Here is a 12224-nt window from a genome sequence, read left to right as displayed (position 1 = left end):
GAGGTTGCAAATGCTCTCCTGAAAGGTTTGGCGTTCAAAACAGAAGGCTTTTTATCACAGGACAAGAAATCAGACCTCGAGAACTTAACCGGCAGAAAAATAGTTTTTTGAAAGAATCCCTAAGCCCCGGGGTCACAGTTTCAGAAAAAAATCTGACTTTCGGCAATTCACTCAAAAATGGTACCCAACGGTTGCAAATTCTCCCCTGAAAGGTTTGGCGGTCGAAACAGAAGGATTTTTACCACAGGAAAAGAAATCAGACCTCGACAACTTAACCGGCGGAAGAAGATTTTTTTGAAAAAATCCCTAAGCCCCGGGGTCACAATTTGAGAAAAAATCCGACTTTCGGCAATTCACTCAAAAATGGTGCCCAGAGGTTGCAAATGCTCTCCTGAAAGGTTTGGCGTTCGAAACAGAAGGCTTTTTTTCACAGGACTAGAAATCAGACCTCGACAACTTAACCGGTGGAAAAATATTTTTTTCAAAAAATCCCTAAGCCCCGGGGTCACAATTTCAGAAAATATCTGACTTTCGGCAATTCACTCAAAAATGGTGCCCAACGCTGGCAAATGCTCCCCTGAAAGGTTTGGCGGTCGAAACAGAAGGATTTTTACCACAGGAAAAGAAATCAGACCTCGACAACTTAACCGGTGGAAAAATAGTTTTTTGAAAGAATCCCTAAGACCCGGGGTCACAGTTTCAGAAAAAAATCTGATTTTCGGCAATTCACTCAAAAATGGTGCCCTATGGTTCCAAATGCTCCCCTGAAAGGTTTGGCGGTCGAAACAGAAGGCTTTTTACCACAGGACAAGAAATCATACCTCAACAACATAACTGGTGGAAGAAGATTTTTTTGAAAAAATCCCTAAGCCCCGGGGTCACAATTTCAGAAAAAATGTGACTTTTGGCAATTCACTCAAAAATGGTGTCCAGCGGTTGCAAATGCTCCCCTGAAAGGTTTGGCGGTTGAAACAGAAGGCTTTTTTTCACAGGACAAGAAATCAGACCTCGACAACTTAACCGGTGGAAAAATATTTTTTTCAAAAAATCCCTAAGCCCCGGGGTCACAATTTCAGAAAATATCTGACTTTCGGCAATTCACTCAAAAATGGTGCCCAACGGTGGCAAATTCTCCCCTGAAAGGTTTGGCGGTCGAAACAGAAGGATTTTTACCACAGGAAAAGAAATCAGACCTCGACAACTTAACCGGCGGAAGAAGATTTTTTTGAAAAAATCCCTAAGCCCCGGGGTCACAATTTGAGAAAAAATCCGACTTTCGGCAATTCACTCAAAAATGGTGCCCAGAGGTTGCAAATGCTCTCCTGAAAGGTTTGGCGTTCGAAACAGAAGGCTTTTTTTCACAGGACTAGAAATCAGACCTCGACAACTTAACCGGTGGAAAAATATTTTTTTGAAAAAATCCCTAAGCCCCGGGGTCACAATTTCAGAAAATATCTGACTTTCGGCAATTCACTCAAAAATGGTGCCCAACGCTGGCAAATGCTCCCCTGAAAGGTTTGGCGATTGAATCAGAAGGCTTTTTATCACAGGACAAGAAATCAGACCTCGACAACTTAACCGGTGGAAAAATAGTTTTTTGAAAGAATCCCTAAGCCCCGGGGTCACAATTTAAGAAAAAAATCTGACTTTCGGCAATTCACTCAAAAATTGTGCCCTATGGTTCCAAATGCTCCCCTGAAAGGTTAGGCGATTGAAACAGAAGGCTTTTTATCGCAGGACAAGAAATCAGACCACGAGAACTTAACCGGCAGAAAAATAGTTTTTTGAAAAAATCTCTAAGCCCCGGGGTCACAATTTCAGAAAAAATCTGACTTTCAGCAATTCACTCAAAAATGGTGCCCAGCGGTTACAAATGCTCCCCTGAAAGGTTTGGCGGTCGAAACAGAAGGTTTTTTACCACAGGACAAGAAATCAGACCTCGACAACTTAACCGGCGGAAGAAGATTTTTTTGAAAAATCCCTAAGCCCCGGGGTCACAATTTCAGAAAAAATGTGACTTTCGGCAATTCACTCAAAAATGGTGCCCAGAGGTTGCAAATGCTCCCCTGAAAGGTTAGGCGATTGAAACAGAAGGCTTTTTATCACAGGACAAGAAATCAGACCACGAGAACTTAACCGGCAGAAAAATAGTTTTTTGAAAAAATCTCTAAGCCCCGGGGTCACAATTTCAGAAAAAATCTGACTTTTAGCAATTCACTCAAAAATGGTGCCCAGCGGTTACAAATGTTCCCCTGAAAGGTTTGGCGGTCGAAACGGAAGGCTTTTTTTCACAAGACTAGAAATCAGACCTCGACAACTTAACCGGCGGAAGAAGATTTTTTTGAAAAAATCGCCAAGCCCAGGGGTCACAATTTCAGAAAAAATGTGACTTTCGGCAATTCACTCAAAAATGGTACCCAACGGTTGCAAATTCTCCCCTGAAAGGTTTGGCGGTCGAAACAGAAGGATTTTTACCACAGGAAAAGAAATCAGACCTCGACAACTTAACCGGCGGAAGATGATTTTTTTGAAAAAATCCCTAAGCCCCGGGGTCACAATTTGAGAAAAAATCCGACTTTCGGCAATTCACTCAAAAATGGTGCCCAGAGGTTGCAAATGCTCTCCTGAAAGGTTTGGCGTTCGAAACAGAAGGCTTTTTTTCACAGGACTAGAAATCAGACCTCGACAACTTAACCGGTGGAAAAATATTTTTTTCAAAAAATCCCTAAGCCCCGGGGTCACAATTTCAGAAAATATCTGACTTTCGGCAATTCACTCAAAAATGGTGCCCAACGCTGGCAAATGCTCCCCTGAAAGGTTTGGCGATTGAATCAGAAGGCTTTTTATCACAGGACAAGAAATCAGACCTCGACAACTTAACCGGTGGAAAAATAGTTTTTTGAAAGAATCCCTAAGCCCCGGGGTCACCGTTTCAGAAAAAAATCTGACTTTCGGCAATTCACTCAAAAATGGTGCCCTATGGTTCCAAATGCTCCCCTGAAAGGTTTGGCGGTCGAAACAGAAGGCTTTTTACCACAGGACAAGAAATCAGACCTCGACAACTTAACCGGCGGAAGAAGATTTTTTTGAAAAAATCGCTAAGCCCAGGGGTCACAATTTCAGAAAAAATGTGACTTTCGGCAATTCACTCAAAAATGGTAGCCAACGGTTGCAAATTCTCCCCTGAAAGGTTTGGCGGTCGAAACAGAAGGATTTTTACCACAGGACAAGAAATCAGACCTCGACAACTTAACCGGCGGAAGAAGATTTTTTTGAAAAAATCCCTAAGCCCCGGGGTCACAATTTGAGAAAAAATCCGACTTTCGGCAATTCACTCAAGAATGGTGCCCAGAGGTTGCAAATGCTCTCCTGAAAGGTTTGGCGTTCAAAACAGAAGGCTTTTTATCACAGGACAAGAAATCAGACCTCGAGAACTTAACCGGCAGAAAAATAGTTTTTTGAAAGAATCCCTAAGCCCCGGGGTCACAGTTTCAGAAAAAAATCTGACTTTCGGCAATTCACTCAAAAATGGTACCCAACGGTTGCAAATTCTCCCCTGAAAGGTTTGGCGGTCGAAACAGAAGGATTTTTACCACAGGAAAAGAAATCAGACCTCGACAACTTAACCGGCGGAAGAAGATTTTTTTGAAAAATCCCTAAGCCCCGGGGTCACAATTTCAGAAAAAATGTGACTTTCGGCAATTCACTCAAAAATGGTGCCCAGAGGTTGCAAATGCTCCCCTGAAAGGTTAGGCGATTGAAACAGAAGGCTTTTTATCACAGGACAAGAAATCAGACCACGAGAACTTAACCGGCAGAAAAATAGTTTTTTGAAAAAATCTCTAAGCCCCGGGGTCACAATTTCAGAAAAAATCTGACTTTTAGCAATTCACTCAAAAATGGTGCCCAGCGGTTACAAATGCTCCCCTGAAAGGTTTGGCGGTCGAAACGGAAGGCTTTTTTTCACAAGACTAGAAATCAGACCTCGACAACTTAACCGGCGGAAGAAGATTTTTTTGAAAAAATCGCCAAGCCCAGGGGTCACAATTTCAGAAAAAATGTGACTTTCGGCAATTCACTCAAAAATGGTACCCAACGGTTGCAAATTCTCCCCTGAAAGGTTTGGCGGTCGAAACAGAAGGATTTTTACCACAGGAAAAGAAATCAGACCTCGACAACTTAGCCGGCGGAAGAAGATTTTTTTGAAAAAATCCCTAAGCCCCGGGGTCACAATTTGAGAAAAAATCCGACTTTCGGCAATTCACTCAAAAATGGTGCCCAGAGATTGCAAATGCTCTCCTGAAAGGTTTGGCGTTCGAAACAGAAGGCTTTTTTTCACAGGACTAGAAATCAGACCTCGACAACTTAACCGGTGGAAAAATATTTTTTTCAAAAAATCCCTAAGCCCCGGGGTCACAATTTCAGAAAATATCTGACTTTCGGCAATTCACTCAAAAATGGTGCCCAACGCTGGCAAATGCTCCCCTGAAAGGTTTGGCGATTGAATCAGAAGGCTTTTTATCACAGGACAAGAAATCAGACCTCGACAACTTAACCGGTGGAAAAATAGTTTTTTGAAAGAATCCCTAAGCCCCGGGGTCACAGTTTCAGAAAAAAATCTGACTTTCGGCAATTCACTCAAAAATGGTGCCCTATGGTTCCAAATGCTCCCCTGAAAGGTTTGGCGGTCGAAACAGAAGGCTTTTTACCACAGGACAAGAAATCAGACCTCGACAACTTAACCGGCGGAAGAAGATTTTTTTGAAAAAATCGCTAAGCCCAGGGGTCACAATTTCAGAAAAAATGTGACTTTCGGCAATTCACTCAAAAATGGTAGCCAACGGTTGCAAATTCTCCCCTGAAAGGTTTGGCGGTCGAAACAGAAGGATTTTTACCACAGGACAAGAAATCAGACCTCGACAACTTAACCGGCGGAAGAAGATTTTTTTGAAAAAATCCCTAAGCCCCGGGGTCACAATTTGAGAAAAAATCCGACTTTCGGCAATTCACTCAAAAATGGTGCCCAGAGGTTGCAAATGCTCTCCTGAAAGGTTTGGCGTTCAAAACAGAAGGCTTTTTATCACAGGACAAGAAATCAGACCTCGAGAACTTAACCGGCAGAAAAATAGTTTTTTGAAAGAATCCCTAAGCCCCGGGGTCACAGTTTCAGAAAAAAATCTGACTTTCGGCAATTCACTCAAAAATGGTACCCAACGGTTGCAAATTCTCCCCTGAAAGGTTTGGCGGTCGAAACAGAAGGATTTTTACCACAGGAAAAGAAATCAGACCTCGACAACTTAACCGGCGGAAGAAGATTTTTTTGAAAAAATCCCTAAGCCCCGGGGTCACAATTTGAGAAAAAATCCGACTTTCGGCAATTCACTCAAAAATGGTGCCCAGAGGTTGCAAATGCTCTCCTGAAAGGTTTGGCGTTCGAAACAGAAGGCTTTTTTTCACAGGACTAGAAATCAGACCTCGACAACTTAACCGGTGGAAAAATATTTTTTTCAAAAAATCCCTAAGCCCCGGGGTCACAATTTCAGAAAATATCTGACTTTCGGCAATTCACTCAAAAATGGTGCCCAACGCTGGCAAATGCTCCCCTGAAAGGTTTGGCGGTCGAAACAGAAGGATTTTTACCACAGGAAAAGAAATCAGACCTCGACAACTTAACCGGTGGAAAAATAGTTTTTTGAAAGAATCCCTAAGACCCGGGGTCACAGTTTCAGAAAAAAATCTGATTTTCGGCAATTCACTCAAAAATGGTGCCCTATGGTTCCAAATGCTCCCCTGAAAGGTTTGGCGGTCGAAACAGAAGGCTTTTTACCACAGGACAAGAAATCATACCTCAACAACATAACTGGTGGAAGAAGATTTTTTTGAAAAAATCCCTAAGCCCCGGGGTCACAATTTCAGAAAAAATGTGACTTTTGGCAATTCACTCAAAAATGGTGTCCAGCGGTTGCAAATGCTCCCCTGAAAGGTTTGGCGGTTGAAACAGAAGGCTTTTTTTCACAGGACAAGAAATCAGACCTCGACAACTTAACCGGTGGAAAAATATTTTTTTCAAAAAATCCCTAAGCCCCGGGGTCACAATTTCAGAAAATATCTGACTTTCGGCAATTCACTCAAAAATGGTGCCCAACGGTGGCAAATTCTCCCCTGAAAGGTTTGGCGGTCGAAACAGAAGGATTTTTACCACAGGAAAAGAAATCAGACCTCGACAACTTAACCGGCGGAAGAAGATTTTTTTGAAAAAATCCCTAAGCCCCGGGGTCACAATTTGAGAAAAAATCCGACTTTCGGCAATTCACTCAAAAATGGTGCCCAGAGGTTGCAAATGCTCTCCTGAAAGGTTTGGCGTTCGAAACAGAAGGCTTTTTTTCACAGGACTAGAAATCAGACCTCGACAACTTAACCGGTGGAAAAATATTTTTTTGAAAAAATCCCTAAGCCCCGGGGTCACAATTTCAGAAAATATCTGACTTTCGGCAATTCACTCAAAAATGGTGCCCAACGCTGGCAAATGCTCCCCTGAAAGGTTTGGCGATTGAATCAGAAGGCTTTTTATCACAGGACAAGAAATCAGACCTCGACAACTTAACCGGTGGAAAAATAGTTTTTTGAAAGAATCCCTAAGCCCCGGGGTCACAATTTAAGAAAAAAATCTGACTTTCGGCAATTCACTCAAAAATTGTGCCCTATGGTTCCAAATGCTCCCCTGAAAGGTTTGGCGGTCGAAACAGAAGGCTTTTTACCACAGGACAAGAAATCAGACCTCGACAACTTAACCGGCGGAAGAAGATTTTTTTGAAAAAATCGCTAAGCCCAGGGGTCACAATTTCAGAAAAAATGTGACTTTCGGCAATTCACTCAAAAATGGTAGCCAACGGTTGCAAATGCTCCCCTGAAAGGTTTGGCGGTCGAAACAGAAGGATTTTTACCACAGGACAAGAAATCAGACCTCGACAACTTAACCGGCGGAAGAAGATTTTTTTGAAAAAATCGCCAAGCCCAGGGGTCACAATTTGAGAAAAAATCCGACTTTCGGCAATTCACTCAAAAATGGTGCCCAGAGGTTGCAAATGCTCTCCTGAAAGGTTTGGCGTTCAAAACAGAAGGCTTTTTATCACAGGACAAGAAATCAGACCTCGAGAACTTAACCGGCAGAAAAATAGTTTTTTGAAAGAATCCCTAAGCCCCGGGGTCACAGTTTCAGAAAGAAATCTGATTTTCGGCAATTCACTCAAAAATGGTACCCAACGGTTGCAAATTCTCCCCTGAAAGGTTTGGCGGTCGAAACAGAAGGATTTTTACCACAGGAAAAGAAATCAGACCTCGACAACTTAACCGGCGGAAGAAGATTTTTTTGAAAAAATCCCTAAGCCCCGGGGTCACAATTTGAGAAAAAATCCGACTTTCGGCAATTCACTCAAAAATGGTGCCCAGAGGTTGCAAATGCTCTCCTGAAAGGTTTGGCGTTCGAAACAGAAGGCTTTTTTTCACAGGACTAGAAATCAGACCTCGACAACTTAACCGGTGGAAAAATATTTTTTTCAAAAAATCCCTAAGCCCCGGGGTCACAATTTCAGAAAATATCTGACTTTCGGCAATTCACTCAAAAATGGTGCCCAACGCTGGCAAATGCTCCCCTGAAAGGTTTGGCGATTGAATCAGAAGGCTTTTTATCACAGGACAAGAAATCAGACCTCGACAACTTAACCGGTGGAAAAATAGTTTTTTGAAAGAATCCCTAAGCCCCGGGGTCACAGTTTCAGAAAAAAATCTGACTTTCGGCAATTCACTCAAAAATGGTGCCCTATGGTTCCAAATGCTCCCCTGAAAGGTTTGGCGGTCGAAACAGAAGGCTTTTTACCACAGGACAAGAAATCAGACCTCGACAACTTAACCGGCGGAAGAAGATTTTTTTGAAAAAATATCTAAGCCCAGGGGTCACAATTTGAGAAAATATCCGACTTTCGGCAATTCACTCAAAAATGGTGCCCAGAGGTTGCAAATGCTCTCCTGAAAGGTTTGGCGTTCAAAACAGAAGGCTTCTTATCACAGGACAAGAAATCAGACCTCGAGAACTTAACCGGCAGAAAAATAGTTTTTTGAAAGAATCCCTAAGCCCCGGGGTCACAGTTTCAGAAAAAAATCTGACTTTCGGCAATTCACTCAAAAATGGTGCCCTATGGTTCCAAATGCTCCCCTGAAAGGTTTGGCGGTCGAAACAGAAGGCTTTTTACCACAGGACAAGAAATCAGACCTCAACAACATAACTGGTGGAAGAAGATTTTTTTGAAAAAATCCCTAAGCCCCGGGGTCACAATTTCAGAAAATATCTGACTTTCGGCAATTCACCCAAAAATGGTGTCCAGCGGTTGCAAATGCTCCCCTGAAAGGTTTGGCGGTTGAAACAGAAGGCTTTTTTTCACAGGACAAGAAATCAGACCTCGACAACTTAAACGGTGGAAAAATATTTTTTTCAAAAAATCCCTAAGCCCCGGGGTCATAATTTCAGAAAATATCTGACTTTCGGCAATTCACTCAAAAATGGTGCCCAACGGTGGCAAATGCTCCTCTGAAAGGTTTGGCGTTTGAATCAGAAGGCTTTTTATCACAGGACAAGAAATCAGACCTCGAGAACTTAACCGGCAGAAAAATAGTTTTTTGAAAGAATCCCTAAGCCCCAGGGTCACAGTTTCAGAAAAAATCTGACTTTCGGCAATTCACTCAAAAATGGTGCCCAACGGTTGCAAATTCTCCCTTGAAAGGTTTGGCGGTCGAAACAGAAGGATTTTTATCACAGGACAAGAAATCAGACCTCAACAACTTAACCAGCGGAAGAAGATTTTTTTGAAAAATCCCTAAGCCCCGGGGTCACAATTTCAGAAAAAATGTGACTTTCGGCAATTCACTCAAAAATGGTGCCCAGAGGTTGCAAATGCTCTCCTGAAAGGTTTGGCGGTGGAAACAGAAGGCTTTTTTTCACAGGACTAGAAATCAGACCTCGACAACTTAACCGGTGGGAAAATATTTTTTTCAAAAAAACCCTAAGCCCCGGGGTCACAATTTAAGAAAAAATCTGACTTTCGGCAATTCACTCAAAAATGGTGCCCAACGGTGGCAAATGCTCCCCTGAAAGGTTTGGCGATTGAATCAGAAGGCTTTTTATCACAGGACAAGAAATCAGACCTCGAGAACTTAACCGGCAGAAAAATAGTTTTTTGAAAAAATCCCTAAGCCCCGTGGTCAGAATTTCAGAAAAAATGTGACTTTTGGCACTTCACTCAAAAATGGTGCCCAACGGTGGCAAATGCTCCCCTGAAAGGTTTGGCGGTCGAAACAGAAGGATTTTTATCACAGGACAAGAAATCAGACCTCGACAACTTAACCGGTGGAAAAATATTTTTTTGAAAAAATCGCTAAGCCCAGGGGTCACAATTTCAGAAAAAATCTGACTTTTGGTAATTCACTCAAAAATGGTGCCCTATGGTTGCAAATTCTCCCTTGAAAGGTTTGGCGGTCGAAACAGAAGGTTTTTTACCACAGGACAAGAAATCAGACCTCGACAACTTAACCGGCGGAAGAAGATTTTTTTGAAAAATCCCTAAGCCCCGGGGTCACAATTTCAGAAAAAATGTGACTTTCGGCAATTCACTCAAAAATGGTGCCCAGAGGTTGCAAATGCTCCCCTGAAAGGTTAGGCGATTGAAACAGAAGGCTTTTTATCACAGGACAAGAAATCAGACCACGAGAACTTAACCGGCAGAAAAATAGTTTTTTGAAAAAATCTCTAAGCCCCGGGGTCACAATTTCAGAAAAAATCTGACTTTTAACAATTCACTCAAAAATGGTGCCCAGCGGTTACAAATGCTCCCCTGAAAGGTTTGGCGGTCGAAACGGAAGGCTTTTTTTCACAAGACTAGAAATCAGACCTCGACAACTTAACCGGCGGAAGAAGATTTTTTTGAAAAAATCGCCAAGCCCAGGGGTCACAATTTCAGAAAAAATGTGACTTTCGGCAATTCACTCAAAAATGGTACCCAACGGTTGCAAATTCTCCCCTGAAAGGTTTGGCGGTCGAAACAGAAGGATTTTTACCACAGGAAAAGAAATCAGACCTCGACAACTTAACCGGCGGAAGAAGATTTTTTTGAAAAAATCCCTAAGCCCCGGGGTCACAATTTGAGAAAAAATCCGACTTTCGGCAATTCACTCAAAAATGGTGCCCAGAGGTTGCAAATGCTCTCCTGAAAGGTTTGGCGTTCGAAACAGAAGGCTTTTTTTCACAGGACAAGAAATCAGACCTCGTCAACTTAACCGGTGGAAAAATATTTTTTTCAAAAAATCCCTAAGCCCCGGGGTCACAATTTCAGAAAATATCTGACTTTCGGCAATTCACTCAAAAATGGTGCCCAACGCTGGCAAATGCTCCCCTGAAAGGTTTGGCGATTGAATCAGAAGGCTTTTTATCACAGGACAAGAAATCAGACCTCGACAACTTAACCGGTGGAAAAATAGTTTTTTGAAAGAATCCCTAAGCCCCGGGGTCACAGTTTCAGAAAAAAATCTGACTTTCGGCAATTCACTCAAAAATGGTGCCCTATGGTTCCAAATGCTCCCCTGAAAGGTTTGGCGGTCGAAACAGAAGGCTTTTTACCACAGGACAAGAAATCAGACCTCGACAACTTAACCGGCGGAAGAAGATTTTTTTGAAAAAATCGCTAAGCCCAGGGGTCACAATTTGAGAAAAAATCCGACTTTCGGCAATTCACTCAAAAATGGTGCCCAGAGGTTGCAAATGCTCTCCTGAAAGGTTTGGCGTTCAAAACAGAAGGCTTCTTATCACAGGACAAGAAATCAGACCTCGAGAACTTAACCGGCAGAAAAATAGTTTTTTGAAAGAATCCCTAAGCCCCGGGGTCACAGTTTCAGAAAAAAATCTGACTTTCGGCAATTCACTCAAAAATGGTGCCCTATGGTTCCAAATGCTCCCCTGAAAGGTTTGGCGGTCGAAACAGAAGGCTTTTTACCACAGGACAAGAAATCAGACCTCAACAACATAACTGGTGGAAGAAGATTTTTTTGAAAAAATCCCTAAGCCCCGGGGTCACAATTTCAGAAAATATCTGACTTTCGGCAATTCACCCAAAAATGGTGTCCAGCGGTTGCAAATGCTCCCCTGAAAGGTTTGGCGGTTGAAACAGAAGGCTTTTTTTCACAGGACAAGAAATCAGACCTCGACAACTTAACCGGTGGAAAAATATTTTTTTCAAAAAATCCCTAAGCCCCGGGGTCATAATTTCAGAAAATATCTGACTTTCGGCAATTCACTCAAAAATGGTGCCCAACGGTGGCAAATGCTCCTCTGAAAGGTTTGGCGATTGAATCAGAAGGCTTTTTATCACAGGACAAGAAATCAGACCTCGAGAACTTAACCGGCAGAAAAATAGTTTTTTGAAAGAATCCCTAAGCCCCAGGGTCACAGTTTCAGAAAAAATCTGACTTTCGGCAATTCACTCAAAAATGGTGCCCAACGGTTGCAAATTCTCCCTTGAAAGGTTTGGCGGTCGAAACAGAAGGATTTTTATCACAGGACAAGAAATCAGACCTCAACAACTTAACCAGCGGAAGAAGATTTTTTTGAAAAATCCCTAAGCCCCGGGGTCACAATTTCAGAAAAAATGTGACTTTCGGCAATTCACTCAAAAATGGTGCCCAGAGGTTGCAAATGCTCTCCTGAAAGGTTTGGCGGTGGAAACAGAAGGCTTTTTTTCACAGGACTAGAAATCAGACCTCGACAACTTAACCGGTGGGAAAATATTTTTTTCAAAAAAACCCTAAGCCCCGGGGTCACAATTTAAGAAAAAATCTGACTTTCGGCAATTCACTCAAAAATGGTGCCCAACGGTGGCAAATGCTCCCCTGAAAGGTTTGGCGATTGAATCAGAAGGCTTTTTATCACAGGACAAGAAATCAGACCTCGAGAACTTAACCGGCAGAAAAATAGTTTTTTGAAAAAACCCCTAAGCCCCGTGGTCAGAATTTCAGAAAAAATGTGACTTTTGGCACTTCACTCAAAAATGGTGCCCAACGGTGGCAAATGCTCCCCTGAAAGGTTTGGCGGTCGAAACAGAAGGATTTTTATCACAGGACAAGAAATCAGACCTCGACAACTTAACCGGTGGAAAAATATTTTTTTGAAAAAATCGCTAAGC

At 42.4% G+C, this 12224-nt stretch overlaps 1 long non-coding RNA gene across 1 annotated transcript in view; it reads right to left on the bottom strand.

Annotated features, from left to right (window-relative positions):
* Positions 1-12224, bottom strand: part of LOC310743842 — an 887199-nt gene that overhangs the window by 426707 nt on the left and 448268 nt on the right. The window lies entirely within an intron of this gene.

This window comes from Podarcis filfolensis, assembly GCF_964270895.1.
Source record: "Podarcis filfolensis genome assembly, chromosome: 1".
In the NCBI taxonomy this organism is placed as follows: domain Eukaryota; kingdom Metazoa; phylum Chordata; class Lepidosauria; order Squamata; family Lacertidae; genus Podarcis; species Podarcis filfolensis.
The sequence above is the reverse complement of the archived record's forward strand: the minus strand, read 5'-3'. Positions and strand labels throughout refer to the sequence as shown.